The 24653-nt window shown below is 46.0% G+C and overlaps 1 protein-coding gene and 1 pseudogene across 5 annotated transcripts in view; one reads left to right on the top strand and one right to left on the bottom strand.

Annotated features, from left to right (window-relative positions):
* The window catches only part of ZDHHC14 (zinc finger DHHC-type palmitoyltransferase 14), a 358275-nt gene that overhangs the window by 199574 nt on the left and 134048 nt on the right, over positions 1–24653 (bottom strand). The gene's annotated exons all lie outside the window — the stretch shown is intronic.
* Positions 6336–6420, top strand: LOC111560728 (annotated as a pseudogene).

Genomic DNA, 24653 nt, shown 5'->3' with positions numbered 1-24653 from the left:
CCTTTCAGTGTCCAGAAGCTGGGGCTATGCAAAAGTGGTCTTGGGTGTCATGAAGAAGAGTGCCTCAGAAACGTTTGGCCTTTGTGTGAGTTTTGGAAAGTTTTACAGATGCAGAGCAGGTACCGTGGATTCTGTGGATGTCTGATGTCACCGATCATCATTCCTTCCTTCATCCAATTGCTCTCACTTTTATTGAGCATGTACTACATGCCAACACACCAGGCCCAATGCCAGGGATACAAGAAGATCAAGACAAGATCCTTGTTCTCAAAGGGCTCACATTTTTTTGTTGTTGTTGTTTATTCCTTTTTTGAGAGAGAGAGAGAGACACAGAGCATGAGTGGGGGAGGGGCAGAGAGAGAGGGAGACACACAATCGGAAGCAGGCTCCAGGCTCTGAACTGTCAGCACAGAGCCCAACAAGGGGCTCGAATTCACAAGCCACGAGATCATGACCTGAGCTGAAGCCGGAGGCCTAACCGACTGAGCCACCCAGGTGCCCCTCAAGGGGCTCACATTCTAATAGGAGAGACAGACCCCAAAGCAGTTAACTACAAACACAACTGTGTCACACATGAAGGGGTGTCTGCTCCAACTATTTCGGCAACTCTGTACAGAAGTCTCAGCAGGACTAAAGCTCTATTCATAATTCTGTATTTTATCAAACCTAAGGTGCCAACATTTTGACATGACTCATTGAGGGAAAAATGTACCAAATAAGACAGTACTCTCTAATCACTTGGAGCCTGTATTGTACGTGGTATATTGTATATGGCTATTTTAGACTTATTTAGATAGCAGGGCTTTTTAATGTTTATTTATTTTTGAGAGAGAGAAACAGACAGAGTGCGAGCAGGGGAGGGGCAGAGAGAGAAGACAATAGGCTCCAGGCTCTGAGCTGTCAGCACAGAGCCCGATGTGGGGCTCAAACCCACGAACCGCAAGATCATGACCTGAGCCGAAGTCGGACGCTTTACTGACTGAGCCACCCAGGCTCCCCTGGACAGCAGTTTTAAAATCATGTATCACTATTGTGATATTGTGATAATATTTTTTTTAAAGTGAATGAAATGAACTGGTGAAGGAATCCTAGCACGTCTTCACACTTTTCTGAATTGCTTTTTTACTCAGAGGGGTCTGAGGTTTGTGGCTCAGTCTCGTCCCTGACGCCCTCCCACCAAAGCAACACTTTCCAGACATCCTCCCCTCCCCTGGCTTCCATGCCCATCCCCCACCGTCTATCCCATCAGCAAGAGCGACGCGGTGAAAGCTGTCCGGTCCCGTTGCCCCTCTGGCAACTACAGCACCTGGCTCATTACCTTTGACCTCATCTTCTACCCGCCTCTTCCACACTCTGCTCCCTCCTCACGTCCCTTTATGGGCCTCGCAGGCTGCCAGTCCTGCTTGCCTGGGCTTTTGCGGTGCCCTCCGCCTAGAAGCCATCCTGTGGGGAGCCACAGAGCTCCTCCACTCCTCCAAGTCTTTGCTCAAATATCACTTTCTCAGCAGAACCTTCTCTGACCACATCTGACCGCACTGGGTAAACTCCCAGCCCTCCTACCGCCAACACGCCCGCACTCCTGGCCCTTTCCCGGCTTTATCTTCCCTCCTATCACTTAACCCTGCTTGGCCCAGGAACTGTCCACGCTCACCTTCTTCACTGTCTGACTCTCCCACCAGAGAAAAACTCAAAGTCACGAGGAATTTTTGCCTGCTTGGTTCCCAGACGTAACCCACCGTGCCTACAACTGAGCTCAGCACATAGTAGGCCTTGAATAAATATTGGTCGAATGACCTGAATAGGCATCTAGAACACACGGGATGCAAAGTAGACACGAGATGATCCCATTTTTGTTTCAAACGCATATGTATATTCACAAAGGAAAGTCTGTGCCCTAAAACATTACCTCATTACCCATGGTGAAAGATATGAGGGTGATTTTGCAGAGCATATGTCCTTTTTGGTAGTTTCTAAGTTTTCTTAATTAAACATGGCTTATTTTTGCAGCAGAAAATATATGATTAAAAATAAATGCATACATTCTCATTGAACCAAAAAAAGGGGGGGGAGGGATTGCCAAATATTAAAATCTGTCTCTGCTTTCAAAAAACATCAAGTATCAATAAAGAAGATGCTTCACAATAATGCATATTCCGGGTTAGATCAAAACCACAAAGGGCTAAGCCCTGGATTTCTGCAGGTGTCTGTAATTAGATCGGCAGGTGGCGAGGTGCAGAGTATCATATATTTAAAGATACAAAACTCAAGTTACCTTCCATCTCTGGTCTGCACATTTTCTCACAGGCATGTGACTGGAGAAAGTTCTCCTTTAGCCACCCTTGTGGGTTTCCATCTTAAACTGGACAGTTAGATATTAACACCCTGGTGCTCCTATGTCACAATTAAAAGCAAAGCCAACCCCAAGGAGACAGCTGAGAAGGACGCCCGAGGTGCACGGCCACACGTGCCATGACATGGGCATCCTCATATCCTGGCAAGCCCTCTGGAGATCTGGGGTCTCAGACTCATTGTATGGTCTCTTTTCCTTTCCTTGGGTTGGGGTTGGGTCCAAGGATGGCAGGATGGGGAAGGAGACCTTCAGGATGAAAAGCTGCACCAATTAAACTTCTCCAACCCTGGCCATGTTCATGGCGTTGAACCCGGGTGCTGGACAGCTCCGTGATGAGCCGAATGGACTATTCAATGCAGAGACATTTTCAACTAAATGCAAATTAGTTTAATCATGATATGTTCAGGAAAACCTGTTTGGGATGAAAATTCTCTGCCTTGTTTTACACTGCACACTGAGCATCAGTGAGCCTTCTCCTCTGTCCCAAGGCACTGGCGACATCAGGCTCTCTGCTGGGATGTGGCCCTGGGTGGGTGGGGTGCTGCTGGTACCACTGATTGTTGTTTACATGGTCTGTTCTCTCCCCCCTCCTGCTAGCTGTTGTTCCCAGTTTCCAAAGCTGAGAGCTTTGGCTTTCAGCGACCCCACCCCCAGGACCTCTGTCTGCTCTCCTAGGTTTGTCCAAGCAGCGAACATAGTTTTACACATAATGACTGAGGTCTCTCTTGCAGAGTGTACTCCCCGCCCCAACCCATCACACTGGGCAACGTCCTTCCCTTTCAGTGTCCAGAAGCTGGCGCTATGCAAAAGTGGTCTTGGGTGTCATGAAGAAGAGTGCCTCAGAAACGTTTGGCCTTTGTGTGAGTTTTGGAAAGTTTTACAGATGCAGAGCAGGTACCGTGGATTCTGTGGATGTCTGATGTCACCGATCATCATTCCTTCCTTCATCCAATCGCTCTCACTTTTATTGAGCACGTACTACATGCCAACACACCAGGCCCAATGCCAGGGATACAAGAAGATCAAGACAAGATCCTTGTTCTCAAGGAGCCCACATTCTTTTTTTTTTTATTGTTTATTCCTTTTTTGAGAGAGAGAGAGAGAGAGGGGCAGAGAGAGAGGGAGACACACAATCGGAAGCAGGCTCCAGGCTCTGAACTGTCAGCACAGAGCCCAACGAGGGGCTCGAACTCACAAACCACGAGATCATGACCTAAGGTGAAGTCGGAGGCCTAACCGACTGAGCCACCCAGGTGCCCCTCAAGGGGCTCACATTCTAATAGGAGAGACAGACTCCCAGAGCAGTTAACTATAAACACAATAGCAAGTTTGGTGACAGGGGTACAGAGTGTACTGAGGGAACGCTGAAGGGGACTAGCTTTGTTAGCCTGGATGGGATCAAAGAAGGCTTTCTGGAAAGGATATTGATGGCTAAGCAAAAGTTAGACCAGCAAAGAGGAATGGCATCTGCAAGAACACAGGGCCACAAAACCCTTCACTGTACTTACTGTGTCCAGGCCTTGCATGGTTGACTGCCAAGTGATAAGGTGGGGCATTCTCAGACCCTACCTAGACTGGACTCCACTGCAAGGGCAAGTCCAGCAGGAAGGGGTCTTTGCAGGTAGTTGAATCACTGCTGTATCCCCAGCACCCCAGACACTCCCTGCTGCAGGGCGGGCACTCTGTAAATATTTACTGGATTGCATTAAATAGAATCCTTGGAGCAACCTGAGAGATGTGGGTCCACACTGTGGGTGGTGAGCTGCAAAGACCATCATGCAGTTGAAAAGTTCAAGAAACCAGGCATGAATATGAGCAGACATTCATCCCAGTGTGTATTCCCTACTTCTGCTGACAGCTCTCTCCTACCCTGCTAAATAAAGCTCTCTCCTCACCCAGACATCGTGGTTGCTTTTCCCCTAGTCCTGGGGGAGAAGGAGGGCCACCCACTTCCTTTTGCAGAGGAAGAATTACCAGGTAAATTTCCTTTATAATATTTCTCTAAGATTGAAGAGGAGTTGAGGATTTGGTTTTTCATATATCCATCATCGTAAATGTGTTAGACGTAGATGATAGTAACCAATCGTTTGGACAGAGCCACATGTGAGTTTGGATGGCTAAGCCACGTCACTCACAAACTCACAGGACAATGGCGTTTGCAATGGCAGAGACACCAATGTTTGAAAAAACAGTACATGATAACTTACACAAAGTGGAAGTATGGTGTCTTTGAGTAGAGAAGAAGAAAGCTACACATGCACGTAAGGGGGGAAAAATTCTATTTCCCAAAAGGAAAGGAATAAAAACAAAATGAGGTGAGCAAATTAACAGGCACATGGACCCTCTGACACCCAGTTGGGGGCCATCGGGTAAGGACAGCTACAGAAGCGCATATTTGGTGGAAATAAAAACAAAATGAAATTAAAAATGAACAAAATGAAATTTACCATGAGTTTTTGGACACTGGGTTGTTGTTGGGGGCTGCTAATTAATTTTTCCCTTGTCTAAAGGGGCATCACTTACTGTTCATTAACAGATGATTCCTTTTGTCCCCCTAAACACTGACCATGCTATTGGCTATTCTGCTTTCATAGAGCTTTTGCATTAACAAAAAAAATAATAAATAAAGAAGAAGAAGAAGAAGAAGAAGAAGAAGAAGAAGAAGAAGAAGAAGAAGAAGGAGGAGGAGGAGGAGGAGGAGGAGGAGGAGGAGGAGGAGGAGGAGGAGAAGGAGGCAGCATTTTTCTTCCCTGATGGTGGGGAGGACTCCTACCATGTAATTATCCAGCCCATTAGACAGCAAGGTCAAATCAGACAGATACAGAGGGAAAGACCGCCCTTGGAAGGTACATAGAGGTGGTCACACAGTTTTTTTTTTTTTTTTTAATTTTTTTTTTCAACGTTTTTTATTTATTTTTGGGACAGAGAAAGACAGAGCATGAACGGGGGAGGGGCAGAGAGAGAGGGAGACACAGAATCGGAAACAGGCTCCAGGCTCCGAGCCATCAGCCCAGAGCCTGATGCGGGGCTCGAACTCACGGACCGCAAGATCGTGACCTGGCTGAAGTCGGACGCCCAACCGACTGCACCACCCAGGCGCCCCAGACAGTTTTTAAAGTAACAGGCAGCGGGGTGCCTAGGTGGCTCACTCAGTTGAGTGTCCAACTTTGGCTCAGGTCATAATCTTGTGGTTCATGAGTTCAAGCCCTGCATTGGGCTCTGTGCTGACAGCTCAGAGCCTGGAGCCTGCTTCTGATCCTGTGTCTCCCTCTCTCTCTGCCCCTCCCCTGCTCATGCTAGCTTGCTCATTCTCTCTCTCAAAAATAAAATAAACATTAAAAAAAATTTTTTTTTAAGTAACAGGCAACTAGACAGGGAGACTGCAGGGAGAGGAAAGAAATTCCCAGCTGTTGATCAAAAATCTACACTTCAAGCAGTTTCACGTATTATAGTTCGTGAACTCTCTACAAAAAAGTCTATGACCTTGGCATTATTACCGAGACCATTTGACAGATGAGGAAACTAAGTAATACAAAGTTCACTAATTTGAAGACATCCAGCTATGATGGATCCAGAATGAGAATTCAAATCAGATGTGGCTGTCTTCAAAGCCCACGTGCTCATGGCACATTCTCTCAATTGTATCACAATAAGGTCTGCATTTATTTTTTTTAATCAAAGAATTATCGACCTACAATATTGTATTCATTTCAGGTATAAAACATAGAAATTTGATATTTGTATATAGTACAAAATGATCTCCACAAAAAGTCTAGTTACCATGAGTCACCAAAGTTGTTGACATATTATCGACTATATTCCATATTCTGTACATTACATGTCCATGTCTTATTTATTTTACAACTGGAAGACTGTACCTCTTAACCCCTTTCGCCTATTTCTCCCATCCCCCCTCCAAGCCCCTGGCAACCATGAGTTCTGATCTGGGCCCTCTACATTTTCTCAGTAAATATAGTAACAGTTGATCGCTTCTCAGCCTTCTGGCTAAGATCAAGTGTAGTAACAGTTGTACCTGTTTTCACCTTTTTATAATGATCCAATTACCCTCATATATAATCAACAATGCCTAGAAAACCTGAAACTTGATCTCGCCTGGAGGTGCCTTGCCCAGTTTGGGGAGAAGACACGCCCAGGAGTCATGAGAGACAGCACCTCTCAGTGATGGATCACCAGCAGATGGGCAGGAAAGGAAATGATTCATACATGTGCCAAAAGACAGCTAGGCACAGGATCCTGACTGCTGTGAGCGTGGGCTGGAGCCCCGACCTGTGGGGTGAAGCACTGGGAAGATAGCAGCTCCGTCCAAGGAAAGGCATGGGGCAGCTGTGACAGGCGGAGGGCCAGAGCCTCTGATGCGTGGGACGTAGGGAAGGGGTGCAGGCCACGTTTTGGTTTCTGTGCCTCCAGGGACACACAGATCCTTAACCGCTTAGGACACACTCTGAGTTTCAGTAAGGACTAACGAGGGAGACCGCCTTCGTGCTCCAAGGTCAAGAAGACTGCTCTCAGGTTCTGCTTCTCTATTCCATTTGAGAAATAACCAGCTCCATAGTTTCTACACAGAGCAGTGCTTGTATCCCCAGAATCCCTGTTAAACAAGCTTTGACACTGAACGGTGAAGACCACTCCTGTTATTTCCAAAGGTAGTTGTGTCAAACAAACATGGCACTGGTTAGTCTTGCTTCTGGGGGTCCTGATGAGTACAATGCTAAAGCAAAACTCTCATTTATGAAAAAAGAGATGCTTCCTCAAATTCCCAGGCTATGCTCAAGGAATAACTCACTTCTCATGAGAAGAGGGTGGGGTGCAGAAAGTCCAAAGCCCCCACTTCAAGAGAAGCCACAGTAACTGAAAATACTACTCTGATTTACATTCCTGTCAAGCAGGAGAGACAAAGAACCTCACATGAGGACAGGTGGAAGGTGCCAGGTACCATCTAGAAGCCTGGCTATTTTTACTAGATACTACTGGGTACAGTGATATACTTTCTAGGAAAACTCTTTGAACTCATTGGAAAAAAACTGAAAAATACCATGCTGACCAATTAATGCCTTGGCCAGCCCACTCATCTACTTGCACTTTTCCATGCCTATTCTTCTGCGGCTAAACTTTTAGACTGTCTCTTTACTTGAGTTTTCTTTTAAGCCACACACTTCTGAGATAAGGATCTTTTCAGCTCATTTTTAAATAAACAAGTTCCTGAGCACTGCCCAGTGGCAAACATGACTATTAATTTCCCAAAGGAGGAGGTCAAAAGGCAAATAGTGTTCATTAGTTCTAGGGAAAATCATGAAAATAACCTTCTGGGATATGATGGAGTGACATCTGAGAAAAGCATATTTAATGAGAGCCCAACAACAGGGGTTTAGGCAAAGGAAGTCATGCCTGGCTATCCGGGTGGAATGTTTGGAAGATGTTACTGTCGTGAAAAGCACAATAAATCAAATGGCTGCCGCGCATTCCCTGAGTTTTGCCAAGCAGATGGCAAAGCTGGAGAATCAAGCAGGGAAGCTGGAGAACGATACAAGGGACAGGGGAAAAGATCAGACGGCGCCTCCCACAGGACTAAGTCGTCATTCATCTGGGGCTTGTGCCAGGCGTCATCCAGCTGGCTTAAACAGTCAGTAGAACGAGTGGCGTCCAAAAGAACCATCAAGCACTATGGAGGATCTTTTCCATTTCCAGAGACAACTGCCTGAGAGAGTGGTCACGTGACTGCCAAGGAACACCACTTCATGTCTTCAGCACTTGTGAGACTCTGTGATGTCAAGCCACGGAGGGCCACCCAGCTGGCCCTTAAGGCTCTACTTGTGCCTAAATGCTCAGCGGCAAAAGTTCGTGGCTGTCATGCTCATTCTGGACGGTTCTTAAAGACTTTGTCCAGCAGTAGTTTCCATCTCTTAGGATTCTGCCCGCCACCCCCCCCCCCTTCTTCCCTCAGTGGAATGTGTTTTCCCTGGGCAAGAGGACAGGATTTTGATGTTGGTTAAATATAGCAGCGAGCTTTGCAAAAATGCTTTGTCAAAGGGAAGAGTTATTAAATAGGACATGTGGGTCGGAACCTAGGAAAACGGGTAAACTGAACCAAGGGTATCAATCACTGCTGTTCTACAAATGAGCTGAGAAGTCAGCCTCTCCTTATGAGTAGATAAGAGGGGCGCCTGGGTGGCTCAGTTGGCTAAGTGTCTCATCTCTTGATTTTGGCTCAGGTCATGATTTCGCAGGTGGTGAGATTGAGCCCCAAGTCAGGCTCTGAGCTGACAGTGCAGAATCTGCTTGGGATTCTCTCTCTCCCTCTCTCTCTAACCCTCCCTCACTTGCATGAGTACTCTCTCTCTCTCTCAAAACAAACAAACTTAAAAAAACAAAAACAAAAACAGTACACAAGAGGAGCCGCAAATCTGGGAGGGGGTCGGGGCTCTGAGGCAGCCAGCCCTGACGTGGTAACCTGCCTTCAGGTCACCCAGCTGGAGGGTTTGGGCTGAGGCTCCAGCAGGCTCCCAGCAATGAGAGAAGAGGCCAAGCCCTACTTTAGGGCGTGTCTCAATCTGGAGTTTATGGGTTTCCCAGTCTCTTGGGAGAAGATGCACAGATTCTTTAAGAGGTTTGTGCCCCCAAAGTATTACGAACTACTACTTTTAGGAAGAGAAATACATAGCCAGGTAGCTACACAGAAGCACATTTCTGTGGCACCAAACGTGGTGTCCAAGCACCTCAGTGTTCCCCAGCCACCATTCCCTGCCTCATTCCTTCTCCCCACACCCCATGGACCTCTCCATCACCCGGCAGTTAAGCTAATGTCTGCCCAGGTTCGAGGCCCCCAAGCCCTTGCTCCAGCAGTTGTTCAATAATTCGGCTACCAGCTCTGCCTGTAGGTCTGAAGAGTGGAACCAGCCTTCCCCACAAACACCTTGTGCATATGCGTTAGTCCAGCGGAAGATGGGTTCACCCATTCTGAAGTAGGGAGGAGGAAAGGGGGCCACTTCAAGACTGGTGCCAATGTGGGAGCAAGTAGTGAATGTCCTTCCTCATTCATGAGGCTGAGGGTGGGCCAGACTCCTAAATGATAAAATACCTCCTCTGTGAAGAAGAAAAATAGCCCAGGGCAAATGCAAGAGTATGAAGAAGGTACTGGAAGAGACTGTGGAGGGTACCATCTTATCCCTAGCCTTGTCTGGAGTCTGAGAACTTCCCCCTGACAAGACCAAGTAGACTGGCAGGACAAGAACATGATTCACTTCTACACCAGAATCCGGGGAGTGGGTCCCGACGGCCACCTAACAAGTTCCGTGGTGTGTGGGAAGGCCATACCCATTGGACTCAAACCAACTGGCTTCAAATCTTAAATGTGGCACTTACTCTATGAACTTGAAGAAGTTACTTATTCTTGCTGAGTTTTAGTTTCCTTGTATTTTGAGTTGGAAAAATGGTCAATTACGGGTAATGACAGCCCATTGTAGAGTTGGTTTGAGAACTGATGAGTTAATATTTGGAAGACCTTTAGTGAAGCCTCTGGCTATACATTCAGTACTCCCTAAATATTATTCCTTTCCTCCTCCTACAAGAGCTAGTCTTGCACTTGTGTGGATTTCTGGTACTTTTCCACCCTTCCCTGTTTTTCCTTGTTTCCAGTTGAGTCCAGTGGCTTCTCTGCAGTTTAAAGTAAAAGCCCATGAGAGTTGTGTGTTTGTTTCAGAGGCCAGTGAGTTGGGAAGAAGTTTGGCTTCAAAGCTCAGAGAGGAACTCAAAAAGAAAAGTGATTGGAAGCCACTGGAAGACAGGGTGAGTGAGCCATCCGTGAAAGAAAGAAGCGTGGTGGGGAAATGGGTGGCAGCTCGAAACCAGCAACCGGCCCTGTGGATTTAGCTGGCAGTCAATGCTATTCCCCCCACAGCCAGTAAACGGCATTGGGGCTAGAGGAGGCTATGTTCATGCCTTCTGATGCCCTGAATCATTTTAATTGAAACACCATGGAAAAAAGTCCTTTCACAGTATGGGAGGTAGCCATACTGGATGGCTCCAGTGATCCCTGCCTTCTGGTATTCAGACTCAGCTTGAGTGGAGGCTGGCCCTGGTGACTTCTAGAAAATGGCAAAAGTGATGGGTTATCACTTCCAAGATTAGGTTAAAAAAAAGATTGTAACCTCCTTCTTGCTCACTTTCTCTTACACTCTGGCTGGGAGGCCATGCTGCACTGTCTATGGACAGGCTTTTGTGGCAAGGCTCGCGAAGGTGGCCTCTGGCCAATGGGCATGTGCGTGAGCTTAGACACAGATCCTCCTCCAGTTAAGCCTTGAGATGACTGCAGCCCCACGGGACACCCTGAGCCAGAGGACACAGCTAAACTGTACTGGATTACGGACCCAGACACTACAAGATAATAAATGTTTGTTGCTCTAAACTACTAAATTCTGGGGGGTAATTGTTTAAATAGCAACGGCTCACTACCACACATGGCTGCATCAGGCACACAAAACATTCGGAAATTACATCTGCCAAATAAAAGGGAATATTCTTCTTCCTATAGTGAACAGAACAGAATCACTTAATGGAATAAATCCTGAACATCCTTTCCTCTGGTGATTTTTGTCTGACTAGCCGAGTGGTATACGGGGATCACTCTGGAGGCAGGGAAAACTTACAAATTAATTAGCTGGATTCTAGCACTAACTAAAGCTTGAGTTAGCGCTTCATGATCTAACTGGCTGTGTTCAAGAGAATGTGAAAATCTTACAAAAGCACTGGCCCCCCCCAAATCTGACTTCTCAACATGTAAAAAGAAGATGTAAGGAATAATTATGGAAAGGGAAGACATATGTTTATGTACGACCATATGCCACAGAAGAGACCTTAAAAATTCAGCCAAGGAGCTGGAAAACTGGTACCTAGTAAGAGGTTCCAAATAAACAGAAGTGAAGTTTGTGAAATAAGCACAAATAAACCATCGGTATTTCCTAAAGGTCCTCTTACATCAGGGTATTTACCCCCTGCAGCTCTTTAATCGTGTGCTATGTGCTACCAAACATCTCGTTTCCCTCCTTTTTCTTTCCTAAGGAAACATTTCCATGTTTTATATAAAATGGTAAGAGAGAAACATTTACCAGTGAGTCTTTGTTTTTTAATGAGTTAAAGAACATTCTCTCTAGAATCAGGCTATGCCAACTTGTATGCCGCTGTGGTTTGATATTTCTGTGAGAGACATAAAAATAAAAGTCCAAAGTCTTTTTGGTGGGGTCTGCACAGCTGCTGACCAGACACGTGTGATCTCCCTCCTGTTAGAACCCTCACAATGACACCAAAAAGAAGAAAGAATGGCAATGGCAATGAAGACTGAAGAGGAAACCACAGGCCAAAGTCCAAGGGCTTCCATTAATATACTGTGGATACAGATGAACTGAGAAAGGCATTTTTAGATCACGCATCATTGATTACATAAACCATAAAACAAAACAAAGCAGATGCCCGCTCCCCGCCCGCCCCCTACCCCCAGGGGCAGGGAAGGACCTTAACACAGAAGAAATTAAAACGGCATCAACCTCACTAGCAATCAAAGAAAGGCAACTTGAAAATGCCATTTGTAGAGTCATATTGACAAATGCCCCCAAGGTGAGAGAGAGAGAGAGAGAGAGAGAGAGAGAGAGAGAGAGAGAGAGAGAGAGACTGGAGAGAGAGGGGGAACCGTCCTCCAGCCTGCTCTTGGGAGGACAGAGCCTCACCCCGGGGCAGGGGGCGGGGCAATCTGGACACCAGTGCCCAGAGCCTGATGGAGGAAGCCTTCTTCTTTTTTTTAACCTATTCTGTACGGAGAGGAGGAAGCAGGTGGGTGGAGGAAAGGAAAGGAAATGGAAAGGAAGAAAAGAAAAACACAATTTACAGTGAGCAGACTTCTAAAAATCATTTTAAAAATTACTTTGTAAATAATAAAAAAGCTCATTAAATCGTTTTGGTAACTTTTTTTTTAAGACCAGAAAAGAAATAATTTCCTTAGAACCCATACCATCAGGAAGTAGACTCCTGGATTTCCTAGGCCAGTTATTTCCCTAAGATCAGAGAAAATGGGGGGTGGGGTGGGGGCCACCCATAAACCATAAACCAGACCACACTCCCCTCACACACTTAATGAAAGATCTGGTGTGAAAACCAGTGACACGTTGTCAAATCCATTCCTGTTTGTGAACACACATTTACCAGTTTCTCGATAATGTTTGAAGTCAACGTGAGATTAGGGATCAAGTCTAAACTCTATCTGATGGTGGAATCTCTCATTTATAGTTGTGAAAGCCATTTTTATCCGTTTGGCTTTTGACATAATATTTGCATTTATAAAGGCCGGAAGGAATGTACTGAATGGTTAGGCCCTGGCATCTGAAACAAAGGCTGTATTGACTTTTCACAACAATCCTGTGGTAGGTATTGCACTAGATGCGGAAATAGAACCAATAAGCAACTTGTCAAAGGTCATCTAAGTAGTGAGTGGAAAGGGCAAACCTAGGAGTACTTCATGCCAAGGTTGAGTATCTCTGTGCAGCCAGCTTTGTGGCTTTTCAAATGCAATTTGTTACATACTCTAGCAATTTACAGCTTAATTAGGTTAATTAAGACAACCATCTCAAAGGCTGCCCCTTTATTCTGGGGCTCCCATTTCTGAAGCAAGCATTCCTCACTATGGATTGGGAACCCCGATGTGGTCAACCTTCAACGGAAGAGTCAAAGCTGCTCCAGCGCTCCGGGTAGGGGAGAGCTGTGGCTGAAGATTTCAGGGTCTGCACCTTCCCTCCCCTGCTGCTCCTGAATGCTGTCTTTCCAGGAAACAGAATAGCCTCTCCTTACTTCTAAGAAGTCTCTTGCTCTAAAGCTAAGGTACAGAGTGGGAAACACAGGAGTTCCTTACTCAAGGCTGATCTCCAGAATTTTCTGAGCTATACTACCGACGGGCACTGAGCTAGACTACCGCAACTTCAGAGTTGGCTAAATGCCTGATGCCAAACTATAAAACAAAACAAACAAGATCTGACTCACTATCTGAGCTCTTGACTCTACGTACCTGGGTCCCCACTTCATCTGTAAATGAAGTTGGACTGGCCACCCTCCTCAGATGAGCCTTTCAGTTCGACATTCCATGGTTTGAATATATATCTGCAATGTACATTTTCTTTTTTTTAAATGTTTATTTATTGTTGAGAGAGAGAGAGAGAGAGCGAGAGCGAGGAGAGTCAGAGAGAGGGAGGCAGGCTCCAGGCTCCGAGCTGTCAGCACAGAGCCTGACGTTGGACTCGAACCCACAACCCACGAGATCATGACCTGAGCCAAAGTCTGATGCTTACCGACTGAGCCACCCAGGTGCCCCATTTTGTTTTACTTTCTTCCACTGATTCATAGACATATTGGCAGAGTGCAACATTTTATGTAGACTTGAATTTATGTGAAATTTGAAATAGTAAGGTTATAGAAGTATTAATAAAGCTTGATTTTATGTGCAAACATCGAAATAAAAAAAATTATCAAGAACCAGATCATTTCATAGGGCACCTGGGTGGCTCAGTCAGTTAAGCGTCAGACTTTGGCTTAGGTCATGATGTCACAGTTTGTGAGTTCAAGCCCAGCTTTGGGCACTGTGTGGACAGCTCGGTGCCTGAAGTGTGCTTTGGATCCTGTGTCTCCCTCTCTCTCTGCCCCTCCCCTTCCCGTGCTCTGCCTCGGTCTCTCTCTCAAAAATAAATAAACATTAAAAAAAATTAAAGAACCAGATCATTTCAGAGTTGGCAGGAAATGAATGGTCAACAGTGTTACACTATTGTCCCAATTCTCTTAAGTACTAATATTCAGAGCTACTTTCCCAGGTAAATGGAAACACCAGCTTTCCTTTGTACCAGCTTCCTAATGGCCAACACTTTCACGTCTCAGAACACATGGAAGTGATTTTAGTGACTACTGTGTTGCCATTTAAATATCTACTGCTATTACAATTAAAAATCCTTTAAAAACATCCTATAGAAATGTCATTTACCCAATCATTAAGGGGTTGATGTTGGAAAAGATCAGAAATTTTATAACTTTGGAAAGCAAGTTAGAGATTGTAAAACACTATTATTATGTGTATATTATTATGCTTTTCAAACATTTTGCTCAGAATAAGCAAAAAATATCCTTTAAGAGTTGTAGATTTATGTCTTTGAGGATCATATCCCCCCTTCTAGACACTTATTTCCATGGAAAAACTAGTCTCAAATTATGTGAGTTTAAATCATATGAGATCTTCTGGAACTCATTTCTTGCATAAGCTAAGACTACCAGGTAATCTCTAACTAGATATGTTCCAGAAGAACTTCTAAGCCATGACAGCTGGGGAAGAAAGACCTAGAAGCATGGACAGCCAAAGTGCACACGGCAGGAATCCAGGGGGAACGACAGCTGAGCCTTCCTGTGGCTTCCTCCATCCAGTCAGGATGGGGAAGGGACTATTCCAAGGGCCGCTGCTCCAGGCCAGGACACAACTGGAATGGAAAGGGAAACCCATCTGGCCAGAGTTCTGCACAGATCACACACCCCAATTAGACTCAATTCTTTAGGTCTGGAAGTGACCTTGGAAGTCATCTCTTGTCCTGCAAATGCCCTGTCCTTCCCCTCAACTTGGCCCCAGTGCCACTCACCACAAGAAATGCTTTCTGAACGACACTCCCGTTTCTTCGGTGCCTGCCTCTTTGCCACCAAAGCAACCCCGGGCAAGCGTTCCCTTTCCACTGAGCTCTAATTGCTGGTTTTGTCATTCCTCTTTCTCAACAGGACATTGTGTTCCTTGAGAACACAACTGGGCAGTGACCAGTTGGTCAGTTTTTTATTCCCAGGACCCAGCAAAGTGACAGGCTCCAGTGGGCACTCTGGAGCTTGTCTGATGACGCAAACCAGCTGAATCCTTTCCTTTTGCAGGGGAAGAGCCAAGGGGGAAGGACTTGCCCAGGGCCACTCAGGTCCTGAGGGTCAGAGCTGAGACTGGGACTCAAGTCTCCTGGCTCCAAGGCCTTTACCCACTGGTCACCTGGGACATGGATGGTTCTGAACTTTCAGCAGGCAGTTTCCATTGCCTCCAGAATCTGTGTAAAGGCAGTTATGCTTCTAGACCAACCCAAAGCTTATGCCTTTTAGAAAATTATCTCACTGAGGACCTCTCTTCCCCGTGAGCTCACCTCTCTGGACGACTTGTAGATACAAGCTGCTCAGCACACACTTACTGAGCATCTCAAGATAAGGACTCAAATAAGCAAAGTACCTTGTTTTTTCCATGCAATGGCCTACTTACTTTAGGGTTTATTAAAATCGGATACCATTCCCTACAATTGCTTCGAAGCATCCATGCATGCATACACACCTACCTAAATAACTAAATATCAAACCTTGTCCCTTGGCTTCTAACTTGAAGACATGATCATACTTTTAATACCAGGATTGGGAAAATGAAAATATATAAAATAGGACTGAAACTCAGTTGCTGCTTTGCTGAGTGTGGCTCCCCATACTTGAGGAAGGAAAACAAAAAACAGCTCCACGTTGGCCTAGGATTCTGGGATGGCTAATGCTCCCATTGTTACCAGGACATATTCATTGTGCGTCAGCCCGCAGAACGCCGTGCTCAGCCCAGGAGGCAAAGATGGGTGCTGGAGCCTCAACAGAGCAACAGGGCGGCTTCCGCGTGGCTCCACCTGCTCGCATTAGCTGCGGTATGGCTTGTAGTATTCCTCGAGTTCTACGTCCCCCACGTGGAGGGGAGGGCCCAGGCCACCTGGGTGGAAAGACAGTGCTGATCACAGAGCACAGGCCTGGAATTCTCTCTGGAAACAACCAGCAAGACCAGAACAGGGCGGGGGGAGGGGCACAAAGGCAAGGCCTCTCTGGCTTACGTCCAAGGTTCCAGGAGATAAATGTTGAGGTAGATTCTAAAAATTAATGCCGAACCATATGAGAGGTCTGAGAACAGGCAAAAGTTTTGGGATCGACCCTGGGGTTGGAAGGGACAGCAGGAGACGCAGGGGACAGGTTTGCAGAGCTGTGGCAGCTGGTGGGCCAGGGCCAGCCAACATCACACAGGTAAGCAGGCTCTCGGCAACCGAGGTGGTTCTAATTCCTTTTACGTCCTCTGTGAGTTGTAACTCATTCCTCGTTAGAGCTTCCCCAGCCTTTATCCACAGGCACCGAGCCCAGCAACAACTCGTTTCAGGGTGTCTGTCAAACACCCCCCCTCAACTCCCTGCTGCCCTGAGAAGCTCAAGGGCCACGTACGTGGCCCTTTGATGTCCATAAGTGACTGCCATTAGGAACCACTTGCTTGAGTCTTGAGTCCCAAATGTAGCCAGTGGCGAACATCAACGTGGCTTGAGGGAAATCTAGTGGGTGCCAATCCTTTAACACTGAAGTACGACTAGACTCGGGGCTGCCAGAGATTTAAAAAAAAAAGGAAAGAAAAGAAAAGAAAAGTAATGGCAGGTGGGTGGTCTTTGTCCCAGCAGGCCTTCCACGCAGGGCAGGAAGCCTCAACTCCAGGAAAATAAACAGAGCTGCAGGCAGCCTGCTGCGAGCAAAGAAACCAACAGTGTTACTGCCCCTTCGGTCCTCCTGCCAGACTGTGTCCACAGCCGTGAGTGCTTGTGAATGCGCACAAACACATGTGCATGCACACACACACACGCACCCATACACATGTGCACTCATGCGTGTTCACACACACGCACAGAAGTGCATACACAACACATACGTGCTTGCACACATACATGTGCACACACGCACACACCTTTTTAAGTCGTCCACAGGCAATCTTATGATGACTTTCCCAACTGACCCTTTCTTAGTTACCAGCTCAAGCTGTGGCCAACGTGGGGGCTTTGATAAAGAACACAGGCATTGTCTACAGCAACACTTTAAAAAGTGTTTAAGTGACGACGTTATGTTCTTGAAAAATAAAAAAGGAAAAGCAAATTCCGGCCCTGCTTCTGAAATGTACTAAGTGCCAAGCCATAAGCGGCCACATGGACAAAGGACTCAGTATGAGGTAGGACAGATGCCTTCCATTCGGCCCTTCTTCAGGTCTGAACCCGGATGTCTCAGCTCAGGATCAGAAACCACAAGTTTGGGTGTATCTAAGAGAAGTTTTCAGACGCACCACGTGGCTGGCTGCTCAGGAGATACTTGAGGGTGGATGGTTCTTTGGTGCACACCCCTCCCCTAACACACTGCATAGAAAGCAGCCAATCCCACTGGGAAAGCCAGCTCCCCACTTTTGGGGACAGTTCCTGGCTCGCAATTCCTGAGGAAGGGTTCGGTGAAGTAATGCTCAAGGCAACAAAGGTCTCTACAGGCTTGAAGTTCACTTCAGTGCTACTGTCAGATGCCCAGGATGCCTGCATCCTGGACGCCAACAATCCCGTGGTCCTGCCCTTGGAGCTCTCAGTACTCACTCTCACTACATTGCTAGAACTTTCCAAAAGGAAAAACAAAGAAACTGTGCCTCTGCCCTCTCCCCCCACACTGCCATGTTGTGGAATGTGTGTACTGTAGATGGGCTGGGTACAGTGGGCACAGGTTTCTTCCGGAAAGTGACAGATGCAGCTGGAGTGATTACACATTTATTAACTTAATGCATCTCATGGGTTCTCGTGACAAACGGACCCCCACAAAGGACGACGGAGGGTCCCCAGTTACTAGCCCTTCAGTTCTCTTGTTCGATTGCATCTCAGACTTGACCTTCTTTCTCCTTAATTTGTCCCTCCTTGCACAATTTCATGTTGTACTGCGACCCAGGTTCCAGACCCTCATCACAACATTCATTCGACTAATAAATATGGATTACTTAGGATATGGGTTTACAATCTGGCTGGAAAAGATTGGCCAGCTCCACCAATGGCATCATGGTATGGCAGAAGGGCACACAGGGTCCTATAACCCGTCCGGGGAGTGACAACAGCATACTCCCAGAACTCTGAGAGAAAACTATCTTAAGAGAGCAAACCTGGAGAGATTAGCCAATTCACCCTAACGACGTATACAAGATGTTCATGGCAACACTATTGATAATAGCACCAAACTGAAGACACTTGAATGTCCTTCATGAGTAGAATGTATTAATAAATGATATGTTGTTATAATGGGATATTATACAGCAATGATATCAACATACTATTTGCTGCACACAACATAGACATCGCTTATAAACATCATGTTGAGTAAAAGTGCAGTGAGTTTCATTTATAGAAAGCTCAAAAACAGGCAAAGTTAAAACCATGATGTTAGAAGACAGCAGTTCCTCTAGACGGGGTAGTGGCTTAAAAGGGCTTGTGCGGTGTAGGCTGTGCTCTATTTCTTGCTCTGAGTGAGGGCCCCGTGACTCCAATAACTTTGTGAAAATGTATCAACTTTGGGAAAATTTATACGCTTTTCTGTATGTACAGTATATATCCATAAAACATTTTCATATATATATATATATATACGTATATATATATGTATACGTATATATATATGTATATATATATATACATATGTATATATAGGTGTGTGTGTGTGTGTGTGTGCGTGTGTGTGCATGCAGTTGGTGCTAGTAAGCAGCTCTGGAAGTAACACAAGAGATGTTTGAAAACGCACAACTAAAGAAACTTTGGATGCTCCCAGTTCCTTGTGCATGATCTGGCATAAGGTCAGAGAAGAAGGCCTGAATATAATCATAATCATATAAGCCACAATGCAATCAGATACCCTGTGCTCTCCTCAAAAGAGAATGAAAAAGATTTGGTGAGACAGAAGTTTGTAGTGTATATCTTGACCATCCCTCAGAGAGGTGCTCAGTCAGGAAGGCAGGAATACACTCAATTGTGGGTGATTCATCAGGCCTCGCCATTCTCAAATGACATGCTATTTGAGGCCATTTCTCCCTTCATTCTCTTGTTCCCCACTCATAACAACCTTCCAACCACAAATCCAATTTCTCTAGACCAGGACATGCTAGAGAGGCAAAAAGAATATTCTGATCACTATAAAATGGCTGCATTAAATCAATTACATCCTTTTGATACTACATATACCTGCAAGGCCCCTGCTACAGACACTTCTGCAAACACCAGGACAACATTGAGTCCCGGCACCTGCCAAGTCAAGAACCAGAACTTGAACTGTGGAATTATTCCCGAAGTGCAGCTCCCCAGAACCACAGCCCCAGACTCTCTCATGTTCTTGGAATGGGCTACTCAGGTGTGTTTTCCGTGCCTGTATCATAGGTGGCCATTTCCCACCCACATGCAGGAAGAGAGGCTGGTTGGCCTCCGTGATGTCAAGACCAGCAAGACTTTCCAGTGGTCAAGAGGCTTCGGGGCTCAGTCAGAGTCGGGGGTCTCTCCCTTGTCTCAGGGGTTCCTTCGAGTTGGTGTGACAGTTGTCATAACTCGCTCCTCTCTGTCCCACTGCCCACTAATAAGCACCGAAAATAAAGTACAGTTGTGCCCCCTTATCTGTGAGGAGACCACCTTCCAAGACCCCCCGGGGGATGCCTGAAACTGTGGACAGTCCTGAACCCTGCATATACTATGTTCTCTCCTATACACACCTATGATAAAGTTTAATTTAGAAATTAGGCACTGTAAGAGGCTAGCAGTAATAAAATAGAACAATTATAACAATATACGGTGATAGAGGTTATGTGAATGTGGTCAAAACATCCTATTGTCCCGCTTGCTCTTCATGAAGAGGATGGGAAATGACAACATGCCCGCATGATAAGGTGACTGAGGAAGGCATTGTGATGCAGTGTTAGGCTATGTTGACCTGCTGACGAGAGGTCAGAAGGAGGATCATCCCCTTCTGGACCCTGGTTGACCATGAGTTAACTGAAACCACAGATAAGGGAGGGACCACTGTATACACTGGGGATCCTGGGGACCCTTTCCAATCTGACTTCTTGGTGAGATCTGAATACTAAACAATAATCTCATTGGAGGATATATTTTGCTATCCTCATTGGAGGACATTTTGTCCCCTACAGAACTGTCTTCCATCCCTGCTCTTTCATCGGAAGCCCTGAGTCTGGAGGCCACAGGGGAACATCCAGGATGTGCTCTGGGCACAGCCAACCGAGCACAAGTTAGAATGACAACAGGTGTGGAAAGAGGAAAACTCCTGTCATACCAGCCTTCTGGATGTGGAAATGGAAATCCCTCCAGGACACGGCAGGAGGGGTGCCTCCTGATCCCACGTTGCACCCCGAGAACACGGGTGGGGGGGGACAGCAGCAGGCAGTGCTTGGCCGTGAGCTTGCTGGTTTGTTCGTTCCAAAAGGAACTGGTGAGCCCAAAATTTATACCCATTTGCCTTCAACATGTCTTTTTCTTTTAATCTCTGAAGCTACGTTTTCACACTTGTTAATGAAAACCTTACTCGTTTTGTTTCTACAACAGAACCAATTCCAGGGAAGTCAACTCATTCAGGCTGACCTGTGCGAGTGACTGGCCACTGTCTGAGGCAAAGGGTGAGAACTGGGGTGCCAGGAAGAGCATGGTGGTCCAAAGACCAAAGACAGAAGTGAGACTCTGGGCATGTCACGCTTCCTTCCTTGTTCAACCATAAAATGAGGGGCTGGCAATCAACATTGCTAAGTTCCCTTCAGGATCCACGATGGCTGGGTAAGGAGCCTCATCTTCAGATCAGAAAAGGCCTGGATTCTGATTGTTAATTCTATTACTAGCTGTATGACTCAGGTAAGTTACCCCACCTCTCCGAACCTCTGTTTTTAATTTGTAAAACAGAAGTAATAATCATCACATAATAACAACAATCATAAATAATGATAATGTGGTATATAATATACAAATACAACAACAACAACAATAATAACAGTAATGTAAATGAAGCAAATGTATATGCGGCATTCAGTCAGGTGCCCCTTACAGTGTAAATAATAATCAGCAAAAGGTAAAAAGAGGCACGAGTCTGTGAGCAGTTAGGTAAGGGTGGGAAATGTTCAGAAACAACTGAATTACCATCAGATCTGACCCTGACTCTTGAAATGACCAGCGCTGGCTTTACTCGCAGATATGGGAGGCTACCCCCACATTCACAGCTGGGAAACATCTTGACTATAGGCACATCAGTGACAACTCCCGAGGTTTTAGTACACATTTACGGAAGCTGATGACAGTAAGAGAGGAGAATGGTGCTGAATAGTCAATTTTGTTTACATCTTACGGAGAACAGTGAGCTATTAAGACCAATCTGTGCTTAAGAGCAAGATGTAACCAACCAGCTGGGGCCATCTCTCCTGGCGTCCTCACCTAAAGAACGTCCTTAAGAATAACTGCACCAATTCTACTTTATCTAGAAGTGGATGCTTTACTTAACGAAGTATTGCAGAAACAATTTTAGGACACTGATAGGACAGCTACACACGTGTCTTGTTCTGGGTTCTGCAATACAGGATCGTGTTTCTTTTCTGGGTTCTTTTGAACTTCCTGTCATCGATAATGAAGTAATTAATTGTCGACAAAAGCAGCAACACAGGCTTTTCCTGAGATTATAGGAAAAATATTTGCCTGGGCTACGCAAAGTATCTAATTCCTCACTAAGGGTGAGAAAAACACTTTAATAATGTTTAGTGTAGCCAAATCCTAAATTCTGATGAGTGCAGAAATTTAAAAAATACAAATACTGAAAAACAGATATGTTTTGATCTGTTCCAGGTTGTGAAGCAGGTTGTGGTCTACATAGTACAGACATATTGCACCATCCTTGAAAGACGGACCACAAAAATCCTCAGGGAGGAAATGACCAGATCAGGAGCAGAGATCCTGACGTTCAAGAGGCATATGCAGCTGTGAGCTAAGATGAGGGCTCTGGGTGGGCAAGGTGGGCCGGCAGGCAGCCCACCTGAGACAGCTGGCGGCCAGGGGCATGGACCCTGCATAGGATGAGTGCATTAAAAGCCTGCTCCCTGCTTACTTGCTATGTGGCTTCAAATTACTTCATCTCCCTCTGTTTGAGTCTCCTCAATTCTGAGGTGAGGGTAATAACTGGACCTACTGCAGGAGGGAGCTGTGTATTAGTGCATGTGGATTATTTAACACACATGATGTGCTTGAGATAGTGCCTGTCACTCTTACTCGAGGTAGGTTATTATTACCTTTTGAAATGCTCCAGCTCATCACTTCCCAATCTAGAGCTTGTTGTCTATACATCGGTTTCTAATAAATCAAGACTAAAAGGCACAACCCACACCTTCGCTACCAGCGATCGTGATCCAGTCAACGGCACAAGCATTGGTAAATATCGCTTGCTTATGCCACTGTCCTAGGTGCTACACTAAACACACACACACACACACACACACACACACACACACACACACACACGAGTCCTCTAGAAATTCACAGCACGTAAAGAAATTATAACACTCGGATCAGGTCATGATCTCGCGGTTCGTGGGTTCGAGCCCCGCACTGGGCTCTGTGCTGACAGTCAGAACCTGGAGCCTGCTTCAGATTCTGTGTCTTCTCTCTCTCTGCCCCTCCCACACTCACGCTCCCTGTCTCTCTCTCTCTCTAAAATAAATAAACATTTAAAAAAATTAAAAAAAAAGAAATAACACTCAGAACATGCATGAAGCCAACACGGAAATGAAATATGCTGAGCACTGACAATGTCCACAAGTGGACATATTTTACATAAAAATTCTTTCCTTAGGTATCTCACCTCCTCTACTGCACTCTGCACAGACACTCCACCCTGTGCACAGTGGTTAGCTGTATTTCACAGATGATGACACCAAGAAGCAAATATACTAAGACAGGTGTCTGGTGCAGGGTGATTCTTCTTCTTGCTTCACACCTTGAAATCCTTTCTGACTCCAGCGATGCCTGGAACCACCATCCGGGTGGAAACATGAGTTAAGTAATCCGAGCCTTTTGCCCCCACAGTGTGGCTCTGGAACTCACACAAAAAATATCTGAACTTTAGAAACATTTAGGGGCACCTGGGTGGCTCGTCGGTTAAACATCCAGCTCTTGATTTCAGGTCGGGTCATGATCTCATGGTTCGGGAGTTTGAGTCCCGCGTCAGGCAGCACGGAGTCTGCTTGGGATTCTCTCGCGCGCTACCCCTCCCCCACTCGTGCTCTTGTTCTCACTCTCTCAAAATAAAGAAATAAACTTAAAAAAGAAAAAGCAGATTTAGACAACTCTGCATTAAGAGGTACGAGACCTTGGTGCTGGGGTGGGGACGGGTTGGTGAAGGTGAAACCAGGGATAATGGCTTCCCATGGTTCTATTTCTAAACCACAAAGGTAAATTTTGATGGAAAAAAATTATGTTATTTGTATCACTTTTTTTTTAATACTAAAAAGAGATAAAGTTTTAAAGGAAATGGGAAAATATGGGCAGCAAGCAGCAGCCTAGGTTCACCTGACAGCGGAAGCCAGTGAAGTGCCAGGGTCTGGTGGTCAAGTCTGGCCCCCAGATGGGCGGGGCTTCCTGCCCCGGTATGGAGTCATACCATGGATGAGACACATGCGGGCAAGCCTGTCGCAGTCTGCACAGGCCCAGCATCCCCGGAAGCCCTTCCGCCTGGCTCATCCGGGCTTCCTGCGAGGCCCATGTGAACATCTGCATTTTCTTCTCCTCTTGGAGACTGCAAAGAGGGCCAGTGGCAGAACCCTGGGAACAGCAAACTTTGGAAGGCAGGTGCAGAATGAAAAATCAGAAACGGAACTACAAAAGAATAGTCAGAAAGTAGGCAGAGACTCCATGAGAGCAGAAAGCCAAGGGGAGAAAGTTCCGGAAGAGGGCAGTGTCCATACTGTCCAGTGCTGAGGAATTAGATCATATGTGGCCGAGTGGTATCCTAGGTGGGTGAAGACAGCTCAAGAGAAAACTAATGCAACAGATAACGTGCCTGTGTGTGTATTCATGCCTGTACCTGAGGGGTTTTGGACACTGAGGAAAGGGGACCTTTTAAGAGTAGGAAGACCAAGACAAACCAGACCCTTACTGTCCCAAGTGCCAATTATCAATGGTCTAATTCACTCTGCATCTAAGGATCCAGATGTTTAGGAAGCTTTGGGCAAGCACAGTGGTATCTACTACCCAACATCCAGAGAGATGGTTCTCCTTTATCTGTAGACAAGAGCTCATACCAACATTTCACCCAGACCCATATAAAACTTATCTATGGATAAGGTTCGAATAAGGGAGCCTATGAAGACTCTCTAAAGTTGACAGGTGTTTCCACACACCACCTAAGTTCTATATCCAGTATGCTC

Source organism: Felis catus, chromosome B2 (assembly GCF_018350175.1).
Source record: "Felis catus isolate Fca126 chromosome B2, F.catus_Fca126_mat1.0, whole genome shotgun sequence".
NCBI classification, from domain to species: Eukaryota; Metazoa; Chordata; class Mammalia; order Carnivora; family Felidae; genus Felis; species Felis catus.
Note: the sequence above shows the minus strand (reverse complement) of the source record. Positions and strands in the feature narration are given on the sequence as shown.